This window comes from Artemia franciscana, chromosome 3 (assembly GCF_032884065.1).
Source record: "Artemia franciscana chromosome 3, ASM3288406v1, whole genome shotgun sequence".
NCBI lineage: Eukaryota > Metazoa > Arthropoda > Branchiopoda > Anostraca > Artemiidae > Artemia > Artemia franciscana.
The window spans coordinates 36,681,344-36,698,806 of record NC_088865.1 but is presented as its reverse complement, the minus strand read 5'-3'; positions in this window follow the sequence as shown (position 1 = coordinate 36,698,806).

The window sequence follows — 17,463 nt, the reverse complement described above, 5'->3', positions numbered from 1 at the left end:
CATTAGCTTAATAAAGAGTTAAAGGGCAACCAATCCAGTTCCTTTTGTTTACATTTCTTTTATAGAACTTGTTTAAATCTAAATATTACTGGCTGTAACAGAGAAATCATTCAGAGAGCATTGGGTCAAGGAGTAGGTCGACAACGATCAACCTTTGTTTTGTTTTTTGAAAGTTACGATAAAAAAAACTTCATTATTATGTTAGCCCGGGGAAACAAAAGTAATAGATGACAATTCTCAAGAACATACATATCGGGCAGGGAAAAAAATATGCTTATTTTGTTTTGTTTTCAAAGTACATGTTTCTGTTCCGTTTGCACACACACAGAAAAAAATAGAACAGAAACAGATTGCCTGTTCTTAATTTAACGGTTCTGTTCTGTTTCAGTTTTTTCTACTTTTCTTCCCTCTTTTTCGACATTTCTAGCGATAAGAGATATTCGCACACAGGGACACAACTACAATGGCACGTAACTAATATGGCGCATAACGACTTAAGCGCCGGGGGGGGGGGCTTTTGGGGGCGCGAATCGCCCCCACTAACTAGGTGTTGGGGTGGCGCAACTAAAAAAGGCTAAAAAACTAAAAAAAAGTAAAAAACTAAAAAATTAAAAAACTAAAAAAGAAAAAAAAACTAAAAAAAAGAAAAAAAAGAAAGAGAAAACTAAAAAATGAAAATAAAAATAAAAAAAAAGTAAAAAAAGATAAAAACTACAAAAAAAAACAAAAAAGAAAAAAGAAAAAAAACTAAAAAAGCTAAAAAAAGGTAAAAACCAAAAACAAACTAAAAAGAGAAAAAGGAAAAAAAAATTATTTCAAATTAAAAAAGAAAAAAAAAATTAAAAAGGGAAAAAAAATGAAAAATAAAGGAGAAAATGAAAACTAAAAAAAATGGCGACCGGGACACAGGGATCATAAATAACCGGGACACAGGGACACAATTACAACGGGGACGCCGGGGGGCACAGGGGGACATATAAATAACGACGAGGACACAGAGAATGTTCGATTAGCAATCACCATCAACAAAGCTCAAGGGCAAACATTAGAATCATGAGGTATAGATCTGAATACGGATTGTTTTTCCCATGGACAATTATATGTTGGTAAACCTGACAATCTATTTATGTGCACAGACAATGGGACAGCGAGGAATGTTGTATATTCGCAAGTTTTACGTGGTTAAATACATATATATATATATATATATATATATATATATATATATATATATATATATATATATATATATATACATATATATATATATATATATATATATATATATATATATATATATATATATATATATATATATATATATATATATATATATATATCAAACAGTTCGTGGTAACGAACTGTAGTAAGGAGCGACACGGCTCAATAGAAACCAAAACTCTAAAAAATGGAATTTTGATACCAATAGCTATATCAAAAGAATCACATTTTAATGCTGATTTTAAATATATAAGTTTCATCAAGTTTAGTCTTACGCAACAAAAGTTACGAGCCTGAGAAAATTTGTGTTATTTTAGAAAATAGGGGGAAACAACCCCTAAAAGTCACAGAATCTTAACTAAAATTACATCATCAGATTCAGCGTATCAGAGAACCCTACTGTAGAAGTTTCAAGCTCCTATCTATAAAAATGTTGAATTTTGTATTTTTTGCCAGAAGGCAGATCACGGATGCGTGTTTATTTGTTTTCTTTCTTTTTTCTTTTTCCCAGGGGTGAGGAGGGGCTCACCAAGAGGGCTCATTCTAACGGAAATGAAAAGTTCTAGTGCCCTTTTTAAGTGACCAAAAAAATTGAAGGGCACCTAGGCCCCCTCCCATGCTAATTATTTTCCCAAAGTCAACGGATCAAAACTCTGAGATAGCCATTTTATTCAGCGTAGTCGAAAAACCTTATAACTATGTCTTCGAATCCACAGTCCTCTTGGGAGGGGCTACAAGTTACAAACTTTGACCAGTGCTTACATATAGTAATGGTTATTGGGAAGTGTACAGGTGTTTTCAGGAGGAATTTTTTGTCGGGGGGAGGGGTTGAAAAGAGGGGGATATACTGGGGGAGCTTTCCATCGAGGAATTTGTCATGGGGGAAGAAAATTTCCATGAAGGGAGCGCAGGATTTACTAGAATTATTTAAAAAAAAACAATGAAAAAATAAATATGAAAAAGTTTTTTCAGCTGGAAGTAAGGAGCAGCATTAAAACTTAAAAAGAACAGAAATTATTACCCATATGAGGGGCTCACCTCCTCCTAATATCTCGCTCTTTACGCTAAAGTATTTTTAGTAATGTAAACTATTTATTCTACGGCTTTTGTGATTCAAGGGTCATTCTTAATGAATTGGGCCAAAATTCAAAATTTAGTGTAAAGAGAGAGGTACTGACGAGGGGGCAAACCCTCTCATATGTGTAATAAAAACATGAGAATAAAAAATTCTTTATGTAAGATAGTTTATAAGTTAGGTATATCTTTTACTAATAAAAAGATTCGTAAAAAATTAGAAGTTCTTGTTGCCTTTTTCATTAACCAAGAAATTAGAGGGCAACTAGGCTTCCTCTCCCGCTCTTTATTCTCAAAATCATTCGATCAAAATTATGTGAAAGCCATTTAGCCAAAAAAAAAATTATTCAAATTTCGTTTTAATTCTTTCTCTGCGGAGAGCCAAAATCAAAACATGCATTGATTCAAAAACGTTCAGAAATTAAATTAAAAAAACAAGTTTTTTCAACTGAAAGTAAGGAGCGACATTAAAACTGAAAACGAACAGAAATTACTTCGTATATGAAAGGGGCTGCTTCCTCATCAATGCCCCGCTCTTTACGCTAAAGTTTTTTACTGTTTTAAAAAGAAAAGTTGAGGGAAAGAGTCAAACTATAGCGTGAAGAGCGGGGCGATGATGAGGAAGCAGCCTCTTTCATATACGAAGTAATTTCTGTTCGTTTTCAGTTTTAATGTCGCTCCTTACTTTCAGTTGAAAAATTTTTTTTTTATTTAATATATATATATATATATATATATATATATATATATATATATATTAAATACACACAAACACACACACACACACACACACACACACATATATATATATATATATATTAGTTATGCCATATTAGTTATGCGCCCTGTGTCCCACCAGTGAATATATATATATATATATATATATATATATATATATATATATATATATATATATATATATATATATATATATATATATATATATATATATATATATATATATATATATATATATATATATATATATATATATATATATATATCACATAGGTCAAACAGCATAGCCATACACAATCAACCATAAAGAATAATCCATGGCCAGCCAGTCATGTCGTCAATAAGTATAAGTCGTCATTTACCAAACAATAGAAAAAATAATAAAGACAAATAACCCAGAGGCAACAACCCAACACAAGGGCTCATCAGGAGAATACACTGGCCTATATAGGGTTTCGCCACTTTAAATTCTCTACCCAGCCAAGTTTTGTGGCTACCACAGAATATCCATGGCATCCCCGTGTCAGGTATCACCCCCAAACTACATGCCTATGAAAGAAAAAAAACAGCTAGTATAAAACAACCAAGTAACACCAAAACAAGCTTATCCTGTTAATATGTCCCTCTTTTTAGCAACAATAGGTAAACTAAATATAATAAATTTTACTAAATCACAAATATTAACACATTGCAAAAAACCTGAATGAACTAAACAATTATGGAATTCATCTTAACCATGTGGCTAATTTTTAAGAAAATCCGCTCAATTAGAAACACAATTCAAAATAAATGGCGCTGCAATAACATTACTCGTACCTCCGAAATTAGTTGAAAATTTCTTTAAGTATGTCTAGATAATTCTTTTGATATTTATTTAAAAGTTCGTTATAATGAAAACTAAATTTTTTAAATTGCCAAGTTAATTTATTTGCAGAAAAACCTCTTGATATCAATTTTTGGCTTAAGATTTTACATCTATTTTTAAAATCAATATAATTACTACAAATTCTTGCATAACGAAGTAACTGTGAGAAAAACGCTGAATATGTGATATTTGAGTGTATATTACTTTCAGGGAATGGGAAACTAATCCTTTCAAAATCAAAATCATCCGTTTTATTATACATTTTGAAGCTTAATTTATTATTATCACCAATATTAATATTTAAATCTAAGAAATGATCTTCATGACCAGCTCCATGACTAGGTTCAAGAATAAGCTCTGATGGATGTATATTTTTAGAAATATCAATGAAATCCTTACAATTTAAGACCAAAATATCATCTAAATATCTTTTATTATTTGACAAAACATGTTTTAAATTAATTGGATTATTCTTATCCATCATATACTTATATTCTAGTTGACTTAAAAACAAGTCAGCTATAAACGGGCTGGCATTCCCCCCCCCCCATGGGAATTCCCACAATTTGCTTGTACAAATCACCACCAAATCTTATATAAGTATTATATAAAACAAATTCTAATAACTCAAAAATCATATCCAAGCTGTAACATCTCAAGTTAACTGTAGCATTAAAGCAATTTGTCCATATAGCTTTTTTATTATAAGTGTCTATTTTTAAGAACCTTTTACTAGATAAGAGGAAAGATTTCTTGATAATAGTTTTTAAATTATCAAACACTACATTAAGTGATAAATTAGTATACATTGTCGCAAAATCGAAAGACTCAATTCTTTTAGCTGAAACCATTGTTAAAGAATCCATCACCTGCAGTGAATTATTAACACTCCAATATGGATTAAAATTCGAAAATTTTTTAATAACAGAACAATAAGTTTTAAGTTTATTTACAATTTCCTTTAAAATTAAAGAGAGGACAGAAGCAGCAATGCGGGTTGGACATTTAGCTGCTCCAGCAATAAACCGTAGTTTAGGGGGATTCTTATGAAATTTTACAGTCCAATATAGGAAAGGGAACTTTTTATCATTGTCATTTATTTTAATATTAAAATACTTAAAAAGTATTTCTTCAGTCTTTTCAATTAAATTCTCATCCTCTATATTTACCTTTTCGTAAACATTAGTTGTGCATAACTCCCTTTTTAAGATATCACAATACAGCTTCTGACAAATTATGGCAAAATTATTATTAGCTTTATCCACTGGCACAATTACAAATTCATTCTTTACATTAGCAATTGCTTGTTTAATCTTTGCATTATAAAATAATGATTTAGTGTTACTATTTTTTAAGTTAGAATATATTTTATTTCTAATTCTACTAATGATTCAATTCTTCTCACTTTGAAAACTCTCTTTATTTTTATTCTCTTTCTTACAACACTTATCAATAAATAAATCAAAATCATTTTCCAAGCCATCAAGAACACTCAATGGTTTCAGATGATGAGAAAGACGGAAATTAGCCCCTTTATTCATTATAACTAGAAGATCATTTTGCTTTATTACTGACAAGTCCCCTGTTATAACATGTTTGTAAGTAGGATTTACAAATGGGCCAAGTTGCTTACAATTACAAACCGGTTTCCAATTTATATCACTATCTAATCTTTTTAGTATTAAATTATAATTAAAAATAATTTGCCCAATAGTTTTTGAAAATTTATAAGTTAAAACTGGACTATCATTATAATTCAAATTACTAGGAAGGGCCTGTTTCAGATGCCGCTGATTTAAAATTTCTGGTAAATTAATATTTTCAATCTGCTTACAAGTAAAATTAATAGGTAAATATAATCTGTTATCCTTATTACTAATCTTATCGAACTTTTTCTTTTTTGAAATAAATTTCGTTTTAGTTAGAATGCAAATTGTATCACATATTACTTTAAAATTATAATCAAGAGCTGTATTATTCTTAACAATCCAGAAAAGTTTGATTAAATTCCTCTTGGATAAATTATTTAGACATTTTATTACAGAAATCATACCCCTAGATTCAAGTAGCTGGCATAGATCTATAGAAAGCATATGTACATCCAATTCATTTTTTCTATTATTTTTCCTATGTCCTCTCGATCGTTTTTTACATTTAGTAGGACAAGTAAAAGAAGGATGGTCCATAAAACCATCAATACATTTTAACTACTTATTACTCTTAACAATCCAGAAAAGTTTGATTAAATTCCTCTTGGATAAATTATTTAGACATTTTATTAAAGGTCTGTCGGGGAGAAAACTAAAAAAAATTTCTCCACCAGCACTGGATCAAACCTGAAATAATATCATGAAAAGAGAAATCACCAATGCAACAGCACAAACACAAAAAAAGAGAGACAGAAAGAGAAAAGGAAGACTGTTTTCCTAAATTATTGATTAATATAGACCAGCACTTGAATGAGGCCTTAACCCTACTCATCCATGCAATCACATAGGTCAAACAGCATAGCCATACACAATCAACCATAAAGAATAATCCATGGACAGGCAGTCATGTCGTCAATAAGTATAAGTCGTCATTTACCAAACAATAGAAAAAATAATAAAGACAAATAATCCAGAGGCAACAACCCAACACAAGGGCTCATCAGGAGAATACACTGGCCTATATAGGGTTTCGCCACTTTAAATTCTCTACCCAGCCAAGTGTTGTGGCTACCACAGAATATCCATGGCATCCCCGTGTCAGGTATCACCCCCAAAATACATGTCTATGACAGAAAATAAACAGCAAATGTAAAACAACCAAGTAACTCCAAAACAAGCTTATCCTGTTAATATATCCCTCTTTTTAGCAACAATAGGTAAACTAAATATAATAAATTTTACCAAATCACAAATATTAACACATTGCAAAAAACCTGAATGAATTAAACAATTAAAGAAATCATCTTTACCATGTGGCTAATTTTAAAAAAAATCCGCTCAATTAGAAACAATTATTTAAATCTAAGAAATGATCTTCATGACCAGCGCCATGACTAGGTTCAAGAATAAGCTCTGATGGATATATATTTTTAGAAGTATCAATGATATCCTTACAATTTAAGACCAAAATATCATCTAAATATCTTTTATTATTTGACAAAACATGTTTTAAATTAATTGGATTATTCTTATCCATCATATATTTATATTCTAGTTGACATAAAAACAAGTCAGCTATAAATGGGCTCCAAATCAAAATCCAACAATCAAAGTCCAAAAAACATGCCAAGGTCAATAGGTCAAGAAATACATAAACAAAGTCATGAAAGAACATGAAATTTGCATAAGTGCCATCTCATCAATAATTAACAATATCAGGTTAAAAACCTGGATCAGGGTAAAGGGATTTCGGGGAGAAAACTAAAAAAATTTTCTCCACCAGCACTGGATCCAACCTGGAATAATATCATGAAAAGAGAAATGACTAATGCAATAGCACAACCCAAAAAAAAGAAAAAAAAGAGAGAGACAGAAGGAGAAAAGGAAGACTGTTTTCCTAAATTAGTGGTTAATATAGACCAGCACTTGAATGAGGCCTTAACCCTACTCATCCATACAATCACATAGGTCAAACAGCATAGCCATACACAATCAACCATAAAGAATAATCCATGGACAGGCAGTCATGTCGTCAATAAGTATAAGTCGTCATTTACCAAACAATAGAAAAAATAATAAAGACAAATAATTCAGAGGCAACAACCCAACACAAGGGCTCATCAGGAGAATACAAAAAAATTAAGAATTTTAACTACATAAAACATGCAAATATACAACAATCTACGCTGTGCCATTGTCTGTACATATAAATAGATTGTCAGGTTTACCGACTCTTGAACATGCAACATATAATTGTCCGTGGGAAAAACAATCCATATTCAGATCTATACCTCATTATTCTAATGATTGCCCTTGAGCTTTGTTGATGGTGATTGCTAATCAAACATTCCCTGTGTCCCCATCGTCATTTATATATCCCCCCTGTGCCCCTGGTGTCCCCGTTGTAGTTGTGTCCCTGTGTCCCAGTCGTCATTTATATTCCCTGTGTCTCGGTCGTTATTTGTGTCCCGGTGTCCCAGTCTGTGATATCTCTTTGAGTGTCCTGGTCGTCATTTATATTCCCTGTGTCCCGGTCGTCATTTGTGTCCCAGTCTGTAATTTCGTCAGTCATATTCCCTGTGTCCCGGTCGTCATTTGTATCCCGATGTCCCGGTCTGTATATACATTCGTTTTTGAATTGGTATATGATGAAATAAATTTTTTTCCTTTTTTCCTTTTTAGTTTTTTTTTTGGTTTTTACCATTTTTAGCTTTTTTAGTTTTCTTTTTTTTTTCTTTTTAGTTTTTTTGTTAGTTTTTACCTTTTTCATTTTTTTTTATTTTTATTTTGTTAGTTTTCTTTTTCTCCTTTTATTTTTCAGTTTTTTCCTTTTTTTAGTTTTTTTGGTTTTTCAGTTTTTTTTATTAGTTTTTAGTTTTTTTCTTTTAAGTTTTTTTTATTTTTTACCATCTTTTATTTTTTTTTGGTTTTTTTCTTTTTTAGTTTTTAGTTTTTTACCTTTTTTTAGTTTTTTTTTTAGTTTTTTAGCTTTTTTAGTTTTTTTAGTATTTTCTTTTTAGTTTTTTTTTGAAGTTTTTACCTTTTTAGTTTTTTTCTTCTTTTGTATTAATACTAAAGTCAAGGTTCGAACCTGGAACCTCTCGGACCTAGAACCTGGAACATAACGCTTTACCAACTCAGCTACTTCGGCTTGAATACATTCGTTTTTGAATTGGTATGTGAAGAAATAATTCAGACTTCATATGTGGACAAACATGACGTCAGTCGACAGACAGACTAACAACTTATTTATATGTATATAGATAAGTTGTATGTATTTTTGTGTTGAGGGTTTGCATATGATGTCTGAAAAATAAACAAGAAAAAGAAAACTGAAAAAAGAAAAAACTTAAAAAAACCAAAAATGCTAAAAAACAAAAAAAAAACAAAAAAAAGAGAAAAAAAAGAAAAAAACTAAAAAAAGAAAACCTAAAAAGAAAAAAACTAAAAAAAGAAAAAAAAGGTAAAATTTAAAAAGAAAAAAAGTTGAAAAACTAAAAAACCTATAAAACTAAAAAAAGAAAAAACTAAAAAAGAAAAAAAAATTATAATATGTTTGTTTTTTGTATATTTAAGGGTTTGCATATGACTTCTGAAAAATAAAGAAGAAAATGAAAGAATAAAAAAAGAAAAAAAAAGAAAAACTAAGAGAAAAATAAAAAAATAAAAAATAAAAAAAACAAAAAAAACTAAAAAGAAAAAAAATTAACAAAAGAAAAACTAAAAAAGAAAAAAACTTAAAAAAGACAAACTAAAAAAAAGGTAAAAAACTAAAAGAAAAAAACGAATATAAAAAAAATAAATAAAAAACTAAAAAATAAAAAAAAATAAAAAAAGAAAAACTAAAAAAGAAAAAAACTTAAAAAAGAAAAAACCTAAAAAGAAAAAACTAAAAAAAACTAAAAAAACTAAAAAAAATAAATAAGGTAAAAAACTAAAAAGATTTTTAAAAAAAACGAAATTATCGTTTAAAGAAAATCCTGCCATCCATGCTTAGGTAAGTTTCATACCATTATTCCATTATTTACCATTTTATACCATTATTTTTACCATTATTACCATAGTTTCTACCATTATTGTGTATAAGAGTCAGTTTGGCCTCAGAGAATATATATGTACAACTAAAGTCAAATAATTTCCCAACAATACAACCACCATAGGTCCCCATCATTATATAACTGAAACACAGAACGAATAGAAATTACAATAAATAATCGAGTTAAATTCAAAATAAGCAGATATTACGAGGACCACAGCTGACCCCGCCCGTTCCCTATGGAGACTACAACATAATTTGCAAAAGAAAAATCCTTAGATGAACATACTGACTTAATTGCTTGAAATTAAAACAGATATTGTCTTCTCTTTAGGGTTTGTTGCCAAACCGGTGGCAGTGGCTAAATTTGTATTTCAATCCGACATCATATACGGAGGATTTCAGGTTTTTCTATTCCAATGGGACCTGCTAGGTCATAAATATAACTGCTACCACCATCGCAGCTACGGCTGCAACAAAGATGTCAACCCGAGTAACCCCAGTAGCCCCAGAACTACTAAAGGTAACTTCAGCCTTAGAAAACGAAATGCCTTTCCTGCAATTGTTCCGTACGTCATGCAAATACTTTCTTTGCTCGTCACTAAGATTATTCCATTTTTGGTGCCAAGTGATGCAATATCTTAATTTTCTTGCAGCATGTCCTGTATTATTATATCCTATGAGTGTAGTAGCAGCATAACTATTTCCAACAGTTAAGTCCATCGAGTTGCTTAGATATGTTTTACCGTCAATCCAAACAATATCATCTAGGGTAAGATACCCGAAAGGGGGCGGACTGAATACTTCTTCGACTTTTATTTTGTACGAAGTATAATTTTCCCTGAACCACACAGAATCGGGATTATGCTCTTCGACTTTTAATAATTCAACAGCACCTTCATTAACTGAGTGGCAAATCTGTTCTGTTTCAGTGTTACCAGTGTACCTACATGAACTGGCACTAACCAAGGAAAATTCGGTTCGTATAAGCAATAGAATTAAAAAATGCATATTTCGTTTTTACAATTATCTTTGACAATTATAGCTAAACGGTCTTCGGTTATATCGGTAGCATACATTATAACATCTAGTTTAGCTATAGTTTTGTAACTCGATCATGTAATTTGAATGTTGGTTTTTTTCATTATAAAAAGACTGGAGCTGCTAAACTGTGTTACTCGAATGTTTTTGCAGTTTATAAGTTTATTTATAAATTTTGAAAATTTCAGAAAATATAAATATGTTTTAGTGAAATGTAGTTTCGAACGATTTATTTAAAAAATGTTTTTCTGGGACATAAAGACTTTATGAAATCTCTCTGTTACATTCAATTTTCTTGTGGCTTGAATTGGTACAAAATGACATCATAAAATTTTCTGGAAATACAATAGAAAACCTTTTGTCTGCTACACCTGTTTGCAAATAGGCTATTATGAGAACATGTGTTTGAACAAAAGATGTTGTTATAAACGAAATTTTAAGAATTATGAGTACTTTGATAAAACAACCATTCATTATGATTTCAATTATAAACTTTTTCAAAGACTATTACAAAGAGGAAAATGTTTATGGCTTTTTCATAGTTTGGATACCAAGAGACAAACCTAAGAAAATTAGCAAGCACAGTAAGTGTGGTAGCTTACCAGAGAGGTGCAACTTTTAGAAATATTATTTTTCCTAGGTTACAGTAGTAGCTAGCACCCTAGTAAGAGACGATCAAACCCCATAGTAAAAATTACAATAGCCTATAAGTCCTACGAATAGAGTCAGATCAAAACAAAAAGTATATTATTAACCACCTTGTTTGAAACCTCTATATAGGAAAGTTACCGTCTCTCGGCATGAATAACAAGGAAAACATATTGGCTTGAAAATCAAGAAAAATGGCTGTAACCACAATATTCTGCATATAGGGCAACTTTTTCTTTTCTTTTCCTCCGCAGATATCTGAGAGTTAGAACATCCTAGAGAGCTGGTTAATGGCTAATTATAAAGACAATTGATGGGGTTAAAAACATTTTGTTATTATTTTTTTTTTAATAAAATCAATTTGTTACGAAAACTGGATTTTTGTTTAACGCTGTAGTAGCAAATGGTAATAACATCATCTCGTATAGGTAGATCAAAGTTCTAACTTCTTCTTAAGATTCAAAAGAGATCAGATTGCAGTCAACCCCCCCCCTCCAACTTTCCCTCCCAAATGCTTCCAACTAAAATGTCGAGATAGTCATTTTGTTCAAAATTGTTCTAAGGCAAATAATTATTGTTCAATGTTTGATAATTCTCCCTCTATACTTGGGGTAAGGGCTATAAGTTATGCTAGTTGTCCAATGTTACATCGGAATTACAGTTTTAAGGAAAAGGTGGTCATCTAAGCTTTGAAGGGGCTTCAATCAATCAGGAATGGAAAGTTCTTGTTCCTTTTTCAAGTTCCCTTTTGAAGAGTCAAAACTGATTGGAGGGCCACTGATTGGAGAACTAAAACTACCCCCCTCCTACGCCAGCCGATTCCCAAACAAATAAAATCGAAATTTTGAATATTTATTTTTAAAGTTGAAAAGCCCAGTAGCCATGTCTTTGAGCTATTCAGCCCCCTCCCCCTACCAAAGCCCATGGGGAAGGAGCTGCAAGTTATACAATTTCTCCCTTGTTTACATACCATATTTACTATTGAGAAAGGTCGGCAATATTTGACCTGCAGTTTCATAAAAGATGAGGAACATTCTATTGATCTGTTCCGAAAATACTGAGCAAAATGTTGAACTAAATCAAAACATGTTATGCCCATATCTGTATTTTCCATTAAAGATAAACGCAAAAAGTATGATTTATTGATATTCAGACATTTATCCCACCTGAAAAACAGTAAACGTGCAAAGACAAACAGGAGTTATTGGAAACAGTAGGATCACAAATATGCCCCTCTTTCGTGTAAGTTTCTGTTTCTGCTTAAACTATTAGGCTACGAGACGACAGAGGTTATTTTAGCATCGATTCAGGAATTATCCAAAAAGTTAAAAGCAATGGGGTCGAAGCTGAATATCCTGCAAGAGGCTCAGAATTCAGCAAGCGGGGCAATACAGCATTTGTCAAATGAATTAAGAGTTGAAACGACTGTAATGAAATCGGAAACATCTGAAGTAGATGTTTTCAGACTGCCATAAAAATCGAATCCACGTCCTATACTTATTTGGTTTTCAAATGCGTATCAAAGAGACATTTTTTTGCATAACGGTACAGTTTTTGGACAGGAACGAGTGTTTGTGTTTCGGATTATTTACCTTAAGAAAGAGAGATTAGAAACAAATTAAAGCCGATGCATCAAGAGGCACGCACCAAGAACCTGAAACCTAATTGGAAGGGAATGAAGTTAATGGTTAATGAAACCGCTTACGAGTATGATAGAAAAACTGTCACTGTACAGTCATATAGTTGACGTGCTCAAGTTGAAGCCACAAACAATCCAGCTGAGGGAATCAGCTCTAAGACTCGCAGGGAAAGAACAAACAGTTTCCGGTCTCAGTCTCAGTGTAGAAGAAGAGCCAAGTAAGGCAGCAAGAATGGAGAATGATAGAAAAAGTGGTGAAAAATAGAAATTCACGGGCCATTAAAAACAATTTGAACGTTATTGGTTTGGTCATTCAAATATTCAAGGACTCGCAAGTGAAAAGTTGGAAAGGATAAACCAAACGAGCGATGTTGACATGATGGATATTATAGAGACGTGAAAAAGTGTGGAGGAAAGTGGAAATATAGAGGGATATGAAGAGTTTAAAGCATGCAGGGAAAAAATTAGAAGTAGCTGAACGTAAGGGGGCCTATCTGTGACAATAGAAAAACGTTTGCTTCAGTTAAGAGGCTACCTAGTAAATCTTAGAATGTTGTGTAGATTATGCTTCGTTTAAAGTACTCAGTATTGTATATTATGTTAGGTTTTGCATATTTCGAGTAGGTTTTGCCGAGTTTTTAGAACAACCTGATAATTGTGGTGGTTTCAATTTTGTTGATCCTTCAATTCAGGAAATATAAATTTTAGGAAAATTAAGAGGAAGTCATATAAAGTACAAGGAATGAAGAAAGAACACTGGGTAAAGTAAGCTGTCAAATTTTTGGGAAGTACGGTTTGATTATAATCACTGGTAGGGTTGGAAACGGTAAGGGGATTGGAGAGTTTACGTGTTTCTGGGGTAAGACCCCAAATTTAATTGATTATATTTTAGTAGACGGTTGTTTTTTTAATAGTATTCCCATAATTATTCCTATGACACTTGTATCCTTCCATTCTTGTAACACAAGTATCCCTCGATCTCTTTGACACTCATATCCTACTATTCCGACCACAGCCAAAAGATGCTTATTGCGTAAAAGCTGTTTTTTGCTTTTGTTTGTTACGTGATGGTTTCTATGAGTGTTTAAAAACCCTAAGAGACCTAGGGCTTCTTTACTTCAGAATGTCTTAGTTGTTACATAATAGGATGTTGGTTTTGCTTTATGGATAGTTTTTGTTCTTAGGAAACTTACGAGGGCCAAGAGAAAACCTGAAGGGTACCCTCAAGCAAGAACATGCCCCCAATGCTTCATCACCCTGTATTTTCATTCTTTACATATACAGGGCCCTAGCAACAAATTTCAACTGGACCCTAGCATCCAATTCTATCGAGGGCCCCTTAGTAACCAATTTCACCGATGGTATGTTTTTCAAGATATTTCTAGATGTTTTTAAGACATTTTTCAAGACGTTCCAAATTTTTTTTCCGAGACGTTTTTAAAGATTACTTTGGTTGCTATTTAATAGCGGTAATATTTACTTATGTTATGGATAAGGCAATCTCACGTGACTTGTTTCTTCAAGGCCCATGGGGGACCCCCACTTGTAACTGAGGAGGACACACACGTAGGGTGCTGTGTAATGACGATACACAAACGGGTTGTTAATGACAACTTCAAGAGATTTCTTTTTTCTTTTGATGCGTTTTTCCTTTTTTTTTATCAGGGGACGTTAATAATTCAAAGATAGGGTCCACATTAGGATTCGAGGGGGAATCCCCCTCAACGGAATAGAGCGCTAGTCAGATGGACAAAGAAAGTCGTAAGAATTTGGATTACACCTGCCTACACATAATGGGAATTACTTGTGGGAAAGAAAATTAAATTTGCCCTTGAGGCAGTAAAATCAGCGGGAAAAGAGGCTGAATTGCGTGGTATGAAATTGTTTGTAGAGGACAAGAGTTATATATTCAATTTTGCCATTGATACTATAGAGAAGCGCACAGTACCAGGCAGCAACGTTGCTTCTATTCCGGACGACGCAATTGCCAACGCTATGTTATTTTTTGATCGAATTGATACCAGAATCAATTTTATCACAAATGTTTTACCAGTACCTCCTGGCGCATCCAAAAAGAAGATTTCTCCAACGTTGTTATCGACACAATGCATTATCTTATCATAAATATCCTTTTGCTCCGATGTTAACTTAGAAAAGTTATTTTGTACATACGACAATAGATCACTCGTGCTGTAACTTTGTTCACGATCCAATTCTACACACGTTGAAACAGCAGCGTTACGATTAGGTGAAGGCATTCCCAAACCCTGTAGAGGTTTGTTTGCCATACATACGCACAAATCTATATATATAAAAATAAGTTGTTTGTGGGTTATGTCTGTCTGTCGAGTGACGTCGTGTTTGTCCGCATATGACGTCTGAATTATTTCACACTAAAACAAAAGAAGAAAAAAAAAACTAAAAAAGGTAAAAACTACAAAAAAAAACTAAAAAGAAAAAAAAACTAAATAAGCTAAAAAACTAAATAAAAACTAAAAAAAGGTAAAAAACTAAAAACTAAAAAAAAAAACTGAAAAAACTAAAAAAAGGCAAAAATTAAAAAAAACTAAAAAGTAATAAAAAAACTAAAAAAGCTAAAAAACTAAAAAAACTAAAAAAACTAAAAAATGGTAAAAAACTAAAAAAAAAACTAAAAACTAAAAAAGAAAAAAAACTAAAAAAAGGAAAAAACTGAAAAATAAAAGAGAAAAAGAAAACTAAAAAAATATAAATAAAAATAAAAAAAAACTAAAAAAGATAAAAACTACAAAAAAAAACTAAAAAGAAAAAACGAAAAAAAACTAAAAAAGCTAAAAAAAACGGTAAAAACCAATAAAAAAACTAAAAAGAAAAAAAGGAAAAAAAACTAAAAATTTTTTATCATCATATAATATGACGTCTGAATTATTTCATCATATACCAATTCAAAAACGAATGTATTCAAGCCGATGTAGCTGAGTTGATAAGGCGTTATGTTCCAGGTTCTAGGTTCAAGAGGTTCCAGGTTCGAACCTTGGCTTTAGCATTAATATAAAAGAAGCAAAAATCTAAAGATGGTAAAAACTACAAAAAAAACTAAAAAGAAAAAAAAAATCTAAAAAAGCTTAAAAACTAAAAAAAAAACTAGAAAAAAGGTAAAAAACTAAAAAAAAACTAAAGAAAGGAAAAAACCATAAAATAAACTAAAAACTGATAAAAAAACTAAAAAAGCTAAAAAACTAAAAAAACTAAAAAACTAAAAAAAGGTAAAAACTAAAAGAACTAAAAAAGAAAAAAAAACTAAGAAAAGGAAAAAAAACTGAACAATAAAGGAGAAAAAGAAAACTAAAAAAATAAAAATAAAAAAAACTAAAAAGATAAAAACTTAAAAAAAAAAACTTAAAAGAAAAAAGAAAAAAAACTAGAAAAAGAAAAAAGGTAAAAACCAATAAAAAAAACTAAAAAGAAAAAAAGGGAAAAAATAAAAAATTTATTTCATCATATACCAATTCAAAAACGAATGTATATACAGACCGGGACATCGAGGCACAAATGACGACCGAGACAACGGGATGACGACCGGGACACAGGGAATATAAATGACGACCGGGACGCAGGGACACAACTACAACGGTGACGCCGGGGGCACAGGGGGGATATATAAATGACGACGGGGACACAGGCAATGTTCGATTAGCAATCACCATCAACAAAGCTCAAGGGCAATCATTAGAATCATGAGGTATAGATCAGAATATGGATTGTTTTTCCCATGGACAATTATATGTTGCATGTTCAAGAGTCGGTAAACCTGACAATCTATTTATATGCACAGACAATGGGGCAGCGAAGAATGTTGTATGTTCACAAACTTTACGTCGTTAAAAACATATCTATCTATCTATATATATAAAAATAAGTTGTCTGTCTGTGTGTCTGTCTGTGGATCAGGTGACGTCATGTTTCTGTGCTGACTGACGTCATGGAATTAGTTGTCGTCATTTTTGCTTTGACGGTGACGTCATTAACGGTATTTAAGACATTTGTTCACGGAAAAATGTTTAATTGTAAAATGACTGAAGAACCTACAATGGCAACAGCCAAGGAAGCTGCTCAAAGAGTTTATGCCAAAAAACTTGCTGCTGATTGAGAAAGTAAGAAAAGAAAGCGTTCCGAGGAATCACAAGAACAGCAAGAAAACAGGCTTGCGGCTAAAGAACGCAAAACCGCGCAGTTAGATGAAAATCCACCCGGACAGCGAGAGTCAAAACATATCAAAACTGAAAATGATAGCGATGATGATTGGGTTTGGGATTTTGACTTGGATAAGGTCATCAATGCCTACCAGATTTAAGTTAAAAAAACAAAGGTTCGTCGATATGTACTTTATAGTGACGCTGAAAAATAAAGAAGAAAAAGAAAACTGAAAAAAGAAAAAAGGTAAAAAACTAAAAAAACTAAAAAGAAAAAACACTCAAAGAGAAATTACAGACCGGGACACAAATGACGACCGAGACAGAGGGAATATAAGTGACGACCGGGACACAGGGACACAACTACAACGCGGACGCCG